General features: G+C 39.6%; 1 protein-coding gene across 15 annotated transcripts in view; it reads right to left on the reverse strand.

Annotated features, from left to right (window-relative positions):
* The window catches only part of LOC132979426 (band 4.1-like protein 3), a 54,020-nt gene extending 37,223 nt beyond the window's left edge, over positions 1-16,797 (reverse strand). For 12 of the 15 annotated variants that reach the window (XM_061045218.1, XM_061045226.1, XM_061045228.1 and 9 more), the window contains exons 1-2: positions 16,319-16,421; positions 5,844-5,963 (exon numbers count right to left, since the gene is read on the reverse strand). The gene's annotated coding sequence lies outside the window, so the exon portion shown is untranslated. Of the gene's footprint in view, positions 1-5,843; positions 5,964-16,318; positions 16,422-16,640 lie in introns of those variants that run through there. The other 3 variants (XM_061045222.1, XM_061045216.1, XM_061045217.1) reach the window with 3 other exon arrangements.
* Between the last annotated feature and the right edge of the window lie 1,040 nt (positions 16,798-17,837).

The raw sequence follows: 17,837 nt of genomic DNA on the forward strand, positions 1-17,837 counted from the left end.
ACCATAGAAATGGAGGAAGAATACGTTCAGTCACTGGTGACAGGCACTCTTCACAGGGCCACACAACAGCCCACACAGTGGCCTTGTGTGTGGCCTTTAGCATGGACTGGCACATACATTATGCATTCAGAAAGCTGAATTCACAACTCATTTAGAGCCCTGGTTTTAATGCTGGTATACAGGAGCGGCTGAAGACTGCATCAATAGATTATTATCACTCTGAGTTACAGCTGAACATAAAGGAAAAGTTTCAATTATCTTTGACCATAAAAAAAAACAATCATGCTTGATTGCTGATGTTACACAACACACATTCATGAGGCAAAGTGAAAATAATAAAGGGTGGGTTTAATAGCATTTAAGAGAACTCAAACTAATTCGAGTCCACTTACGAGATCCACATCCTTCTGAATGAATTATTGTAAGAGATAAATGTGGACCTTAGGAGAAGAGATAAAACGTTTGAAAATGAATGTGGGCTCCACAAAACAGATAACCCAGTCGCAGTGCATGAAAATTCAAAACTATAATGAATGAAAGGAAAAAGAATAATCAATTAAAGAAACAATGCTGAACACAGATCACTTAGTGTCAAAGACGACTGCAAATTTATCTTCAAAATGAGCACATTAAAACAGTTTCACTCGGCTATGCCCTGATGGGAAGCACAAATCTTCACTTGTGCTTAGATGATAAGACCTGATAATCTCTGAGATGCATCTTCTTCAAGGGAAGCAGCAGAAACCATCCATCTACTTGTCAGCCTCGAGACACAACCCTTCCTCCAAAGAATAATTACATCACAAATACTTCTACCTCATTACTTTTTTCCAATATCAGTCAAATTAACGTGCAGTTTATCAAACCCTCTGCCTAGCACCAAACACACCAAGTCAGACCACATCCAGTGTACAGGTGAGCAGTGGGTTTTCATGTCCTTAGTAACAGACAAGCTGAGGCTTATCAGTACTGTATGCATCTACATTACATAATTGATCACTGACACTAAATGCTGTGTGCTGCCCTGTGCAAGCAAACCTCCATTTAAAGGTCCATTTGTGTTGGTAATGCACACTGTTGGAAAGTGGCCTCTGCACATGGAGACACACACTCAGGAGAGGATGAGGGACGGCCATCTGTGCTCAGTGCCATTAGCCAGAGAACACCACAGCTGGGCCCATCCCTGCAACCCTTGCCCCCACACCCATAACCCCCCCCCAGGGGGATTCTGGAGGTTACATTGAGGGGAATAGCTCGCGTATTTTGACACGTCAGGGCCCATCCCGAGCTGGACTGCCATACATGTTTGATGCCACCCCTCTTCATAGCTGCAGGGCTGACAGCTGTCACACACAAATGTAACAACTGTAACAGGATACCATGTAGCTGGTCGGGCCACTAAATTGAGACACCTCTGCTGTGGGGTCACTGATCCCTGAAGTGCTTTCATCTGTCCTGATGCCCAAACATCACACAAAATTATTGACCTGTTCAATCATGAATGGGACAGCAATGGGACCATTTGTTCCCCTATTCACAACAAATTTGAGGAGCTTGATGAATTCCCTTTACTGCCATGACGTATCAGAGATGAAACATTAGATTTAGCTCGGTATGCAAAAACTGGCACTATTAATGGCAACCACTGGTGTTAAGTTGTACTGTAATAACAGAGGTTGGAATGTAGGTAATCTTTCTACCAAAGATAGCAGTATTTTCATGGTCCCAACTTCTCCAATGTAAACATTTGCTGCTACTTTTCCTAAACTGTAATAAATATAATCAGTCTTTGATTTTTTTTGTTGTTGAACTAACAAAACATGACTTCTGAAGCAATCACCTTGATTTTAGAATAGTGGAAAGACATTTCTCCCTGTTTTATGTCATGTATAGGCCCAATTTTCGCTTTTTTTGGATGGGATAATTGCATATAATTTAAGTTTATTTTGGGCAGCCAACAATAAAAGAATAATTGTATTTTAAGTTCAAGAAAATCCACCTGCTTTACCATAATTAGAAAGTCCTTCTTACTTTAGATATCTAGAAAACAATGAAGAGTTAACATACAGCAAGCTGCAGCCCTAACACTGTGGGAACCTTGAAGACTATTTCCAAACATGCTCTCCAGCACCATCTCCAAATATCTCAGAGATTAAACAAGTTATTGGACATCAAGAGAAATGCCAGCAGTAAAACTTTGGCTCTGTTGTCTCCACCTTAGTGTCAGTCCACCTAAACTGGTGTAACAAGCAACATGAGGAACTTATTGTAGCCTGTTGGAACTCTGACTCTTTCCAGAGAGAAATAAAAACCAAAAGTGACTGACCCAGCTGACTAACAAGCCGATAATAGAAACGTTCACAGCAAGCTGAAGTTGTTATAAGACATGCTCATTTTTCCTCAACAACAAATCACAGCTTGCACTGTCCAATTCTTCTGCCCTTAACAAGTCAAGACATTTAAAGAGCCATGATCTGTTTTCTACCTCAGTGAGTTCAGCCACAACATTCTCCAGCTTTGGTGCAGCATAAGCCTAATGTACGAACAGTTCAGACCACTAATCTTTCATTTAGACGGTCAACAAGAGGGTAAACATAAACAACAACATGCTACAAAATGTTCCCATCAAGCTACAAAATATTTACATCAGTGACCCGGCAAAACAATTCAGTCCTTTGTGACATAATTTGTTTAATTTCTTATTATTGTAGTTGGTTCTGGATGGGAAAGGGACATCATTTCACATGAACTAAATTGCCAGTTTAATAGATCCAGCTAGATAAAACCTACAGTCCAATACAAAACACCGGCAACAAATGCCAACTTAAATATGTTTATGTTGTAATGATTGTAAAAGGTTCTAGTTGACCTTTATGGTCATTTCTGAGGCTTTAGTTTGAAATACTGTGAAAACGTTTCCGTCAGTTATTCCATCCACTCTCACTGATATCACTAGGGTGGGTAAAATAAACCATCTCTCTTTGATAGAATATAAGAAAATATACACCATTTATTTATCCACTGCTAAATGTTGAGGTTGTTTCATGAGACAAAATAAATAAACGTGACAAAAATGCATTTCTATATTTATTTTTATATACCAAATTAGACGAGACAGAGACACTCCGTATCTCGTAGCAGAAAATGGGGAAGGTACAGACTGGTCACATGAAGGTGACTCTGAGCTGAAAGTATTTTCTGCTGAGGAGGTCATAAATCCTGTCAACTTTGCTGCGTTTACATTCTTAGCATTACTGTCTCCAGCAGTAAGGAAAGCCATTCAGGGAGACAACCACCAGACCGGCTCAGTCATTGTTATCTCTACTTGACTGCGCACTTCATCACACAAGACGATTAGTACGTCTTTGTTGGTTTGCAGTCACTTAGGTCCAGGGGTTGGTTTTCTTTAAAAGTCAGGCAAATACATCACCACTGTGTCTGATAGGGAAACAGTTCCTGAAATATATTCATGCAGGAGTAAGGGAGTCTTAATCCAGTTGTACAGCCAAGGTAAAACCCTTTTGATATAAAAGATTAGAAAGAAATCTCGGTAGCTTGATGGAGAGCTATTAACATCTTTTAGAGCGGCTGAGACTGACCAGTAGGGATTAAGTATTTTATGAGATTAGCTTTTGGTAAGCAGTAAATCAGCTGTGACTTAATTAGCGATTTATGTTCTTCTCTTAGTAATCATTTTTGACTTTGTGTACTCATTGGAGAATACTCCATCTCACTCCGCATGTCCACATACTCCGTATATCGGAGTCAGCCAAAGGAGCTGTATAGTAATGAAACAAAGCGGTGATTTATCATCAAAGTTTCCAAGAGACCAAAGTCAACATATTATTATTTTTGTGCAAAAAGAATATTATAAATCAAAAAAACAATAGTTTAGGATAACAGACCAAGAAAGCTAGCAAAAGCTCACATAGGAAAATCAAATACCAATACACCACATTTAAAAATGACAAACATTTATTATCCAAATATTTGAAGTATTTATCCGTCGATGGACTGCAACCCAACCATGAACCATTTGTATTGTATTTTTTATAAGTCCTATTCTGTTAAACAAGAAGCGGACACAAATATAATACATTAAGAATTGTGTTGAACACGTCTTTTTTTCTTAACTCATCCATTGGTTTATATTATGTCTAAATAGTCTGAGGTCATGTCTTCAATAAGTGGCTTTTTCTCTGAAGAGCACACACAAATATTTAGTTACCATGATACGATACATAAAAGCGGCTTTCATAACTGGACTTCAATAACAAATTCATCATCGTCATTGTTGCAGGTAAGTCTTTGTCATTCAACATGTTTTGCTGCTTTTATCTTCATATTTGCACATAACCATCTACAAAGAAATCTGGATTCTAGGGGCTTATTGTACCTTTGAGAACAGGAACAACTTGATGGAGTAGCCTACATGTTGGTTTATTGTATTTTTCAGCTAAACAACACATAGCAAAATATTGAATCCCAGTTGTTGACTTTTCACTGACAGAAAAAAAAGAGGCAGTTGTTTCTATTTATCTCTACATGACCCCATTGTGTCTCTGTGGAGTTCTGTAATAAGTTAACTGTGGCCTAGTTTTGGTAGTTTTTCCCTTTAGCAAGGGTCTAAGGATAAAGGCTGAGGTATATGTTATAATCTAAAAATCTTAAAACTCTGAGAACAATGTATGAAATCTGATTTGCACCAGGGATAAGAGCTGGAAGTAAGCCATAGCTATAAACTACATGTGCAGCACATCGGTTTCATGTTTTTTTTAATGAAACTATGTTAAATTGAACCGTCCCTATTAAATAACAATACATTCAAATTCAATTGTCTTGGTGATTCATTCTTAATGGGTTTCAATAAGTTTATGTTTTGCAGATTGATCATGGTCTTCGTGTAATATAAAATAAAGAACCTTAGAAGTTGTTTGTGTTGTTTGCAAATGTAGGGAAGACACAAAACATCTAATTATCTTTACAGCATCAGGTAAACGAACAGTGACACAAAGCCTGCGTGCAAGGCCCACAATGTTGCTGCCTTTTCAATGCTACTGCAACATCAGCTTACTGTGCATCTTAACTAAATTGTCAAGTCAGACTCCGGCCATTACACCCCCTGCCTTCAAGGATATGAGGATGCTAAATGAGGATCCAGCTCGTGTCATCCTGCCCCTAACCACGCCTACCGCACTGCAGATCAAAAAAAAAAAAAGAAACACCCAAGTATGTCGTCTTAACCTCCGGCTGTGTAACTATTTTAATCCATTAATTGTCTTCAAAGGAAACCGTCATCTGCCCGTGACTCAGCGTTGTCCTTCAAAATGCAAAACACAGCGGAATAAAAGGTTGAAAAAAAAAAGGTATCTTCACGGTCACCCACTCCTCACTTTCTGCCTCGAAACTAGAGCATGTTAGCTTACTGTACCATGAAGCGGCTTGTTTCTTTGAAATACCCGACCAAGCATTGACTTTTAGCTTCAAAATACTAGCCGCAGCAGGCAGCCCATTCAGCGAGAAACAACACATCGCTACTATGTTACCGCACCAACAGGCTACAATGCAAAACAGCGGGACATCAAAAGGTTATGTTTCTGACACGGTGAGCCACGTCCAGTCCACTTTTCCGCCTGAGTGAATTCAGCAGAATTGTTTTTCTATTATTGTTTTAATTATTCGTCATCGACCAGGGGGGTTGTGGTCAAGACGAGCATAAGAAGGCAAGAAGACTAGGGGGGGGGGGGAAGCATGAAAAATGTACAAACCTGGAAGCGTCTCTTGCAATACAGCGCAATGGTAAAATAGGCAGTTAAAAGCGGCACAATAAAAAGGTTTATTACCAGGTAAATCGTCCTCGTTCAGGCTGGTTATGCGAGTTGCATTCGTAGTGAGCTTGTGTGTTTCCTGACAGCGGTGCTACTCTGCTGCAGTTCCCCTCTCCGCCAGCCTATCACACTCCACTATGCAACCCAGAGAAGAATTGTGGGATATGAGGACAGCCGGGGCATTATTTCAGCAGCACACCCCCACCAACAGATGCACACACATGCAAAGTCTACAGCATGGCAATTAATGGCACGCGGTTTGTTGTTTATCTGGTTTAAGGCGGTGCAAGTAATCTCTGCTTACAAGCTAATGTTGTTAAAAGAAAGTGAATCAGTGCTGGAATGCAACAAGGGTTACAAACTCATCTACTGTAAGTGCAGGATGAAAATGTTTTACGAGACCAATTCCACTTTAAAGCTTGTACAGTTGGTTAATTCATTCATTTGACATGCAGTCATAGGTAGGCTACAACACATATGACCAGCAACTTTTTTTTAGATCTCTAATTAATGGTTTTTATTAATTTTTAAGGGAAATGTCAATTATTATTATTATGGTTCGAGCTTCTCTGTTTTGAGGATAACCCTTTTGGGGGTTGTAGACTATCTACTGCACCAAATAAACAAGACACTTAGCTAAATATATAGTGGAGGAAAGTGTGAAATATTTAGTAAAAAAAAGGCCCACCCTGGTATTGTAGTGGTTAGTGTGCGCGCCCCCGTGTGTAGTCCTCAAAGCGAGCAGCCCAGGTTTGATTCTAACCTGTGGCGCGCATCTCTCTCTCTCTCTCTCTCCCTCTCTCACTCCCTCTCTCTCTCTCTCTCCAATAAAAGCCCAAAAAATAAATCTTAAAAAAAAAAGCAAGGACATCCCTAAAGCCAGTGTTTTGTTTGTCCTTTCTGGATAACTGCTGCAACAGTGGGTGATTCTGTTGACCGACTCCCTCCCAATGCCTTGTGTAAAGAAAAGCACGGCATCACTTGAGCAGTGTTGATATTTTCTTACATTTTGAGAACTAAATAGCAGATTACTTGGTTATCGATATAGCTGTTAGTTGCAGACCTACACAACACCGATTATTTAAAAAACGCAGGACGTATATATCATTTTAAACAATACTACAAAATAAACTTTGAAGTGATTCTATCCAGCATGATCATGGGTGGTTCATAATTACATCATATTTCACTCAACATGATGTCATGCTGTTTCACTGGGACGTACATCACAATACAGACCCACGCTCTGGAAATGCTGTCTCATCTTGACTTTAAGTGAAGAACCTTAATCATTTGTCCATACTCTCAATAAACTTAATAGAAAACAAAACAGTAGAAAAGGTCGTAGCATCATTTCAAACAGATTTAAAAAAATTAAAAAACTGACTGCATGCAACCAGCCAGGAGCACTTTATAATATTCTTCTTATTAAAAAACATAATCCAAAACATATTAAAAAGTGAGCACATACACATACTGACGCACACATACTGACGCACACACACACACACAACAGAACACACATTCATTCAAACAACACACACACACACACACACACATCTGCTGCTCTTTTCTGGGTTCATACATGTGGTTGTGAGCGAGCATATACAGACATAAAACCAGTTTTTAATTAGTGTCTGGTTTGTTCCCTCTGGGAGATTTGTGGGTTTTACCCCCCCCCCCCCGCCTCCAAGTGGGAACTTGACCCAACCCGGTCACCGGTTTGACTTTTATTTCATCTAATTGCTTTCATGCTCAAGTAGAACACCACATGCCAACACTTACTGTATGCCATGCAAATGTTAAAACACATAGTCAAGTACATTACGGCTTTGGAGGATTTTCTGCTGCAGTCTTACAGGATTCCCCTGAATAGTGAGGGACACATCGCCGGCATGCTTTGCAGATAGTAGAGGGTAAATGTAATAACACACAAACACAAACACACAGTGTAACTCTTATGTACAGCAGCCAGACAGCTGGCTCCTCATTCAGCTTCTGGCTAATTGTAGCATAGCTCATAAAACAAGCTCAAGGACAACAACAATGACTGTTTCACATCCACAACATGTAATCCACATTTCAAACAGAGTCCGTTAATGTCGTTCATGTGCAAATTTAAAGTTTCTAACAACACACAAGTGAACAATCAGTAAGACGAGTGAGGATTGGAGCTGCAACGGGAGAACAATAGAGGTAACTAAATATTCCTGTCAACACAACCCCGGCTGTAAGAAGGACAGTTTTCTCACAGTGGCATTGTATTGACTCATTGCTGTGTCATAGCTGGGTTTAAATTGGGAGCAACATCATCCTTAAAATTATTATTATTATTATTAAATTACTGAGGGAACAATATTACTAGAGACAACCTTGCAGATTCATTGACTTTAACAGGAAAATGATGTATGCTGTGACTTATTTCACATAATGAAAGTCTATCATTTCTTCAAAGTAAGGTTCTTTCACTTCCCCATTCATTTCTTGTTTCCAAGGCACAGATTTTATTGTAATTGACAAACCTTGTAAGGAGAAATTGACATCATCACAGCATATCTTTATGCTATTCCAAACTGTACAACAAATATAACTAAATTGACTTTGACTCTGCACAGCCAAACAATCGGGATCTGTTTTTAGAGCATGAGCCAACTAATCGTCTGAGACGTTGCTCATCATGGTCCGTCTGGCCAGTGGGTGGTGACTGCGTGCCTGCAAACATTCTTGAACTGGAAGTGTCTCTAAAGGGAATATCAAAGCTTGCATACTGGTGTTGTTAAAAAAAAAAAACCTAATCCCTATGGAACTTTAATTTAGTAATCTTTGATTTGTTTTTGACTTGTGCAGGAGTCAGGACAACTTTGTTACGAAATGATTTGCCAAAATGCTTAAAAAAACAACTCCTGTAACAAATAATAATGTGTAATAAGTACACGTCAAAATCTGATTCGAACATACACATGACAAAAAAACAATAACACACAAACAATTTATTCCAACAGACCTACAATAACCAGCCGACCCCTCAGTGTTGAGGGAACTTGGACTTAGACCCCCGTGAAACTAGCTCCTCAAAGAACTGCTTGTCGAAAAAATTTCATTATGGGTCCATTCCTTAGACTGTGTATGAAAAGATGGACAATGTGACAGCTCCCAAAAAGTGAAGCCAAAACATTTGACCATACTGACTTGCTGCAGTATAGCTCAAAGGCTCCGCCTCCTCCATGTTAACAGATGGGCCATGGGTAAAGCTTTCAAATCAAAATACACATCAAATAAAGTTTTCTCAAACATGGTTTCCATTTTTAAATTGACTTAGCTGATGTAAGTCAATGTATTCGTTCTGAGAAGTTTAGTGTTAATTAGTTTTTAGATGAAAAAAAAGAGGTAAAATGAAATGATTGATAGCTCTGTTGACAGATACTGCTCCTGCACCGCTGTGTGCATCAGCATGAGGAGCAATAGCCCAAAACAGTAACCAAAACAATAACCACGAGGGTTCGCTTTAAACAGACACAATAATGTGTTCTGCTTAGGTCTGTACCGACCTGAGGGATCTTTGCCAATTTATCCACAACCTTTGAGGTTGTAAAGGCGCATCCAAGTAGACAAAACACAGACATCTGCTTGAAATCTAACTGGTCGAAGTATAAAATCAACAGTCTACCACAGTTCCAAACCATTTTATACGATGTTGCAGTCAGCTTGTTTGGCCTTTTAAGCTTGGAAGCTGTTTCTCAGTTTTATATTCAGTTGCATTATTTTTGGTTTATTTGGAAAAACAATGAGCTAATAGTGGATTTGGCCTGCAAAATGTTGATTTTCAGTGGTCTTGGCAGCACTAGCTAAGCTTTTCAAAAACCCAAGGGACATTTGACTTAACGATAATCAATCCAATCACGACCATTACAAAGAGAGTATGAATAGTAGGCTGCAGATACGTTTTCAGATTCTCAGAGAAGTACTTGGGCAGACATAATTCCTCTTAGCTTTTCTGTTAACAGAACTTAATGGTATATGACGGTCAGGACAGGAAATATGAAAGCACACTTTATTTCCACTTTAAGTTCTTTGATCAATGTGTAATTTCAAACATGGAAGAAGGCCCAGACTTTACTCAGCTGACAAGTTTTATGTTTTTACTGTTGAAGCGAGCACAAAACCTTGAACCTGGCTGTCACATGTTCCGAGTTATCTTTACTTTTGCTTCAGTTAATGTAACATGCTTTTGATGACCTCCCTCTGAGAAGAAGTGCTCCACTTTAAGGGAAGCTATGTTTATGATTGACAAATGATCTATGTTAAATTTTAAATTAAATGAAGAAACAGATGCTCTTTGGAAAGTTTTTTTCTGTTAAATATTTGAGTAAAAGTAAGCCCAAACCTCTACAGAGATATCAGACATTCTGACTTTCTTCTGTGTATCTGAGTATTCTGAGTCCTTGCTCTCTGTATGCTTAGTGACTTTCAGATAAGTGTGAGACCAAATCCATGACTCCTCCAGAGCCGACAGAGCAGCCCTTGGTCAGCAGAATGATTAATACCACCACAAGACAGACAACATGTGATCTCTGGACTCGACTTAGCCTATGTGGCTGCTTAACGCTTCACTTTTTTCTGCTGTCTACAGACACCCAGTTCCTGTGCAGCTCATCCTAACCTTGAACCCTTTAAGCCTCGAATCTAGAGTCAAAAATGAAAGCATTAGTGTATCTGAGGGAGTATCATACTCGTTAAAAATGTACTTACAAAAATCTGACTGTCCCTTTAAATGACCTTGATTGTATTTAACTGTACACTTGAAGGAAGCTGCATTACACTCTGCTAACACAGCAATATAATTCAACTTCAGTAAATAAAATGAATTGATTTCAACTTATTAGGCAATTTAAAAGTCGTTCTGAAAGGCCATGTTCAGGGGGTAAGGCCCTCTAAATCCTAATGTGTGTGAATATGTGTAAACACTCAGTTTCTAAAATCAGTCACCTCCCAAACCTCATTACAGCAATCCCATTTCCAGTCAGAACGAGCTAGCTGGCACTTCATCAATACATAATTATGTTGAAGCATGGCCCCAACAATACATGGCAAATCACCCATGTTATCCAATTAAAAAAAACAAGTCAAGGCCAGCAATCCCTGCCACCTCGGAGGTCTTGGGGAAAAACACATGCAACTGGTCTGAAAATGATATCTGCTCAAACTCATAATCACATCTCCAATTTGTCGTGAGCCTTCGCACAGAGACACCACAATCTACAGGGGCCACGCTACAATAGAGGATGTATTTATGGCAACCAACCGGAAATAATGCACTGTCCAAATACAGCATTCTCAAGCAGATGTTTCGATCTAAAAAAAAATAGATATCAATTGTTCAATATATGAATCCATTATCATAAACTGAGATTTTATGGTTATCATTTGAACTTGAACTGAATGAACTCAGCGTGAATTGGCCCTAGCTATGATCGGCTCTTCCCCCATAACTAACCAAAGCAATTGATCCCTGCTGCCCAGCTCTACTCCGCTGTAAGTCTTGGCTAATAAAAGGGCTACAGGTCACCAAACATGCATGCCAAAATAACACCAAGACTGTGGTCAAAGCATTCCCTAAGAAAGGTCAAAGCCAAGGGTAAATGCAAGAGGGATTATTACTACGTTGGTGATGAGCACTCCCTTTTTTTTTTTTTTTTTGCATGTATGGAGTAAATCTTATCTTTAGGAATAATTAACATGGTCTGTACTTGTAACCTTTGGAAAGCCACAGGCGAATGACTGCACGTCAAGTGATAGCAGACAAGGCATTTTTACAGAGAAGGGAGGGGCGGCACATGTCTAACATGTGGTTGGAAAGGAAACTGCAGCAATTTTTATAAATCACACTTCCCTTTTGGGACTTTTTTATAGATGTCAGTACTTTAGATTAAGAGAACGAGCTAAATTGTCTGATGTCCAAGCATCATTATAACATGGTCAAGAGATTAACAGGACTAAATCCATTTTAAGTGCACATATTGGATTGTGTCCATTATCCTTCTAAATCCAAAGGAAACATTACATTAAACTCGGCCTTTGCAGGGCTCTTAATTCCTTGACTTTGAAATGCAAAGTTGTGGAAAACTTCAGCAAGCATGTTAAAAAAAAAAAAACAGACGTGAAGTTTGCAACTCCAGCAGGCTGCACTTTGACGCAGTATTGCTTTAAATTCAATCCGAAAGTAAAATGGATGTTATGTCTTCCGCCTGCAACTTTAAGCACCTTAGCATGCTAAAGGTTCTGGCCGAGTGATGGCACAAGAAGAGAAGTCATGGGGTCACAAGAGCTGTTGTAACTTGTTGTATTTGAGGCATTATTGTAAGTACTCATTTCAAAGCATCCATCCAGTAAGTCTTCTAGACCAAGATGGAGGAGGAGCATTATTAGAACCACAATGACGTCCAGAAAAACTTGCTATACAATTTAAATCTACCAATATTTTTGCCAAATTTTAGCAGATTTATCACACTGGCGTATTGGAAGGAGAAACTCAAGGTCAAATATGCAGTCCTATTTGAGGTAAAGCGCGATCTTTACATAGTTATTTCAGACAAATGGAAGGTCAGGGCCTGAGAGATTAAAGCAAATTTTGGAGCAGTGCATCCAAGTTTTAGGCAGAAAGGAGTTAAAAATTCCTCACAGGAAGGGGCATTGGAGTAGCAATTAAAAGACTGTCCACTCTGTGGCTAACCCCCACTCTCCACTATAAATACCCCATCACTGTTGAGGTGCTGTCCCAGGAGCTTTAGCTTTATAAGGCAGCCTCATACTACTCTTGTGTGATCAGGGAACAGTGCAAGATAACAAGACTCCCGACAAGCTTATCTCCCCACTCAACAAGATTGAGTCATACGTGTTATCTCATCCAGCAGCCGACGGCTTTGTGGATCAGAAGCAGCCCTGCACTCACGTGTCCAGATCAGCTCACCTCAAATCACTGAACGGCTGGACACCTAAAGGGCTACAGATCTGTGCTAATGGATTTATTTGCATTCAACACTGAAGGCTGACACTTTTAATATTACAGTAAAAAAAAAAAATGCTTATTTGAACCAAGTGTTTTATTTGGGAAACATCAAAAATGGTGGAAAAATGCCCATCTTGTGGCTTTCTTAAGGCAACTCATTCAAATAGCTTGTTTTAAAGACATTAAATATTCAAATATATTTGGTGAGAAAGGAAAACAATTCCTACAATTCAGAGGATGCATCTTACAAAGTACCATTGAAAGGCAATTATAATGCCCTGGAAAAATGTAAAAATAATAATATTATTTTATTCACTGTTAAACAGTCCTGAAGGTGTTTAATTATACAACCGGCAGCATGCTCACGCAGTAAGTGCACACCGTGAGGTTGTGACTGTAATGTTAAAAGTTAAGACAGCCTCTTCCACAGAGAGTTGAAAGAAATGACTTCATTCCAACCTTTGCATGTCTTTATAACTACATCAAGATAATGGCAGAGATTTGCAGACTATTTCTGTTGACCTTTAACCCCTGCTTCACACACACGGCCTCGCTCTATCCTTTCAATTGTTCAAAGGAGAACAGTGAGTCACAGAATCAAAGAGCATCAGGTGAAATAATGTGTTCTCTTCCGGTACAATGCCAGCGCTACTTATCATCAGCTGACCCTACAATAGTATTGATTTAGATTCCTGAGAGAAATAGTCGGAGATAGTCTTTATCACATGTCTGCAGCCGAATAATTTAGAACTGTGAGAATGAAAGAGCCCATCTTTAAGCCACAGGGAGAAGGTTTAATCTTTTGTAACATCTTCTGATGTGAGGAGGTGCATAACAGACAGCTATGGAATAGCACTAAATTGGATATTTTAAAAAGGAACACGTTCCTTCATTCCAAACAAAGGTCAACAAGGTGTAAACTAGATGTTTTCTACTGTAGGTTTTCAAGACCTCCCTTTTGTTTTTAACGCCATATAAACAACACTTTCATACTCTATAGTTTTCAACTTATGGTCCGACTAAATGTACAGTTTTGTTTCACTTTTGTTTCACTTTGCCTTCCAGTCAAAGTTAGATTTTGGAAATTCCCTGCCGCTTGCCCATAATTACATCCTTCCAGTCTTCCAGTTGCCCTGCTTGGGAAAACATGGACAGAAACATAGTCACCCACAAAATTTAAATACACTTTCCCATGTAACAGCTGGCATCACATAAATTTACAGTATGTACGGCTACGACCGTGTTCATCTGGTCTGTAAAGTGCCGGTTTGCACTCCTTTCTTCTGACACAGTGTGGCTGTTTGAGATGAGCCTTCTGTACTTTCCTTCTCATTGGTCTAAATACGGGCTGGGCTACGTTGGATAACATGATGCAACATTCCTCCTTTCACAAATCACTGATTGGTTGCATTTGCAATAAAGATATAACAACAGTAAGTGGGTGGTTTAGTCACTTGTAATCTAATCAAACCACACCCACTTAGTTTAATGTCACTTCAATCAAAATGATTGTGACACACACAAGTATCCTATGTGACAGTGTAAAATGGGCTGCTTGTAGGCACAAACTTACAGAGAATAATGACTATGCAGCTCCCATCAAAACTTCATTGCTAATTGTTAGCTGTCCGGTTCACAACTTTATTGTTTAGCTTCACACTTACTGCTCTCATAGCATCACTTTCTGATACTGTGTATGTACAGCTCCTTTCAGTGGAAACAGGTCTTATAACTAAATATTTACTTCAGGAGATGGTGGAGACCAAAACAGAGGGAAAAGAGCCAAATTAAGGAATTCTCACTGGAGCTCCTGTGAGGAATGTGTTGACCCTATTCTGTACATATGTTTGTAATTCTTAAATCTGATCCTACTTTCTTTATAAAAGTGGCTGATTCAGCAGGCTACTGGTCGCTTCATCTGACACATATCCTGCAGCTGCTGTTTCAGACATTAAAGGGTTAGTAACTAACAATATAAAAATAGTAAAGTATTATGCTGCTGGTCTCATTTGTGTTTGTGGAAGAGGCATCAATATTCACTTTAGTGTGTTTATTATGAGCTAAATTACTCCTCACAGAGGTTTAAAGAGGTGTACACAAATAATATGACTTCTTAAGATTCAAAATATCGCACAATAACAGCTAGATGTGTTGTGAAAGGGAAACTCATAGCAATGTTGTGTCCCCTGTCGTCACCATGCCTGACAGATTGTTACTGTGATGGTAAAGAAATAAAGTCACATTTTATAAAGGGCTTTAAGGTGCTATGTTCACCTTGTCACATTTTTTTCCCCTTTTTTATATCTCTGATCTCACACAGTATTAGCTTTGGCTATATGTGAGAGATTTCACCACTTGAAGCATTAGACAATTATCTGTCTGGGGTTCCACTGCCATTGGTTCAAGTTCTCAATATAATTACAGCATGGGGGTGGGGGGGGGGGGGGGGGGGGGGGGGTGGGGGGGGGGGGGCATGAGCAGGTACATTTTCCATACTAGGGTCCTCTTAGAGACAACAAAAGCACCTACTCAGCAGCAGTTTCCAATCATCCATTCATGAACACCTTACAGAGAGAAACTGTACACGATACAATCAGCCAACGAACAGGACAGCTCTCCTGGACTTTGCCCAGCCTTATCTCCCTGCTCCTGCACATCCACCTTCATCATCCAACTTCATAAATCTGTTCAAGCTACTGGACTGTAAGACCGACCATAGGGTACTGTAAAAAGCAATTGTCTACCTTGTGTGTAAAACACTAAAAAAAAAATCAAATAAGACTTAATCTGAGCCGTATGGACCAAAATTACAACTCAGTAAAGTAGCTCTTAATAGCGTGTGAGCCATGATAGAAAGTATTCAAACTAAAAGCTGTTCCTTCATTGATTCATGCACAAGTCTATTTCGGGGAGAATCTAAAGGGAAACACATGCGGTGAGGACTTCCCATTTCCGAACTGTCTGACTGTGCCCAGTAAACTTTTGATCAGGTGTGTGCGTGCGTGTGTGTGTGTGCATGTGAGTCAAGGAGTTCTTGTTCAGCACTTATGAGGAGAGATGAGTTAAGAAAAACGCTGATATAGTCCTCGTAGATAGACACGTCACCTTGAAAGAACACAATCAGCACGTTCAGAAGTCCACAGATCAAATGTCACAGAGACATCTGAAACAGCTAAGATTTGTGTTGAGCACCATGCAGGGAAAAGCCAAGAGACAAGTTATTTTAAAATACTTCCACTTTTTAAGCAGCTGCTACTCAAACCAGTAGAGCTACATTTTCACTAAAACAAAGGTAGGCTATTCTGCAACATTTTGACCCCTCATGTAACCCTTAACCTACATTTGAACTTAGAGCAGCTAAAAAAAATAATGTCTCTTTGTAATACATTCAGTCAGACAAGTTCCTGTACAACATGTTTGTAGACATCATGTGTGAAGTGTCTTTACTTCCCTCATTTGTGAATGAACACTTGTAAGCACTCACCATTTCACATTCCAAGTCAGCAGGATAGCAGCAGCAGCAGGTCACAGTCAAATGTGTTGGAAACCCCCGGTGTTGGCACAGAAAGACACATGAAATATGAAATAAAAAACACAACTGAGTCAGTTCAGGTTAAAAAAAAAAGTCAGGGAAATCACCCTTTTCGGATGCAAACCACCTCTAACGGTATGTTAATGCTGTCCAAATCATGCAAAACTGAGTTGATTCACTGTCAAGCGACCGTCCTCACATGTAGGTAAGTTTTCTCAGTGCTTCACAGCGCACACACACAACAACAAAGAGAAACAAAAGTGAGAAAGTTTACCTGACTCTATGTGAGCAGAAACAACCTCCCAAACAGCAGTTGACAGCAGTGTGTGTAACCGGAGAGAAAGGAATCCCGACACGCGGCTCGTCCGGGTGGAAAGGAGCAGACACCTGTAAGCGCCTGCTGTGGAAAACCTTCCCAGAGACGGACCGACTTAACCCCGCCCCCCTCCTGCCTCAAAAACGGCCCCCATAGTGCTCCTAAGCAGGCACGCCCCACGATGACGACACCACCAGAATAGCCTCAGTGCCCCCTGGTGGTAGCTTTTAGACCGGGGGGGGGGTAATGTTTGATGATACATGACCACCAGATGGCCGTGTTAGGCTGAGCTACAAAGGAGATGCTTCAAGATAACTCTGCAAAGATGACTGATGGCCAAACCTGCAGGTAGGTTCAAGACATAGACTACCCGGTTTTTTTTTTTTTGCATTAACAACAATTAGGCGATTAAAATTAAGTGAAATAAATATTTAATTCAACCTGTGAAATAAGTACTTGGCTGCTTTAAACAAGCAAACAGTAGCAATGTCTAAATTAAACTGTACACACTTTCAAGTAAAAGCCCAGCATGTTACATAGAGTATGTTAAAATGTAGTTTTTTTTAAATGGCATATTAGTTGTGTGTAGTCAGCAATTCATTGTGTAGCTGTGTCGAGTTGGAACTGATTCCATGTTATATAAGGGTCTATTTGGGTAAAAATCCATCAAATACTGTCAGGTTATTGGTTAGACACTAGGTTATTAGGTGCACTTTGCTAATGCTGATGCTAGGCAATGCTATGCCATGAAAAGCAGTTTAGCAATAAGACCTCTGTGAAGGTTATAACGTTTAACTGTTGTGTGGGATAAATTCAGATGCAGGGCTGGAGAAATCCAACATCTGTCTAAAGTGTTTATTCAACTTTTTGTTCATCTTGGAGGCTGCATTTGAGGACAGTTGTTTTTAGATTTGCATTCTAGACCCTAGCAACTAGATACAGCTAACGCATAGAATTTAGCCAAACTGGTAAGTAGCCTGATAAGGTATGTAAGTAGACAATTCAGCTCAATAGAAAACTACAATTATTCCCCATTACAAATGGTGGAGAGCTATAAATAGCATATAATGTAGTCAAGAAAAGGACCACCTTCTTATAGGAATTAGACGACTTGATTTATACTGTCCACTAATGCAAGCCTCGTAAAAAGCATTT

Source organism: Labrus mixtus, chromosome 8 (genome assembly GCF_963584025.1).
Source record: "Labrus mixtus chromosome 8, fLabMix1.1, whole genome shotgun sequence".
Lineage (NCBI taxonomy): Eukaryota > Metazoa > Chordata > Actinopteri > Labriformes > Labridae > Labrus > Labrus mixtus.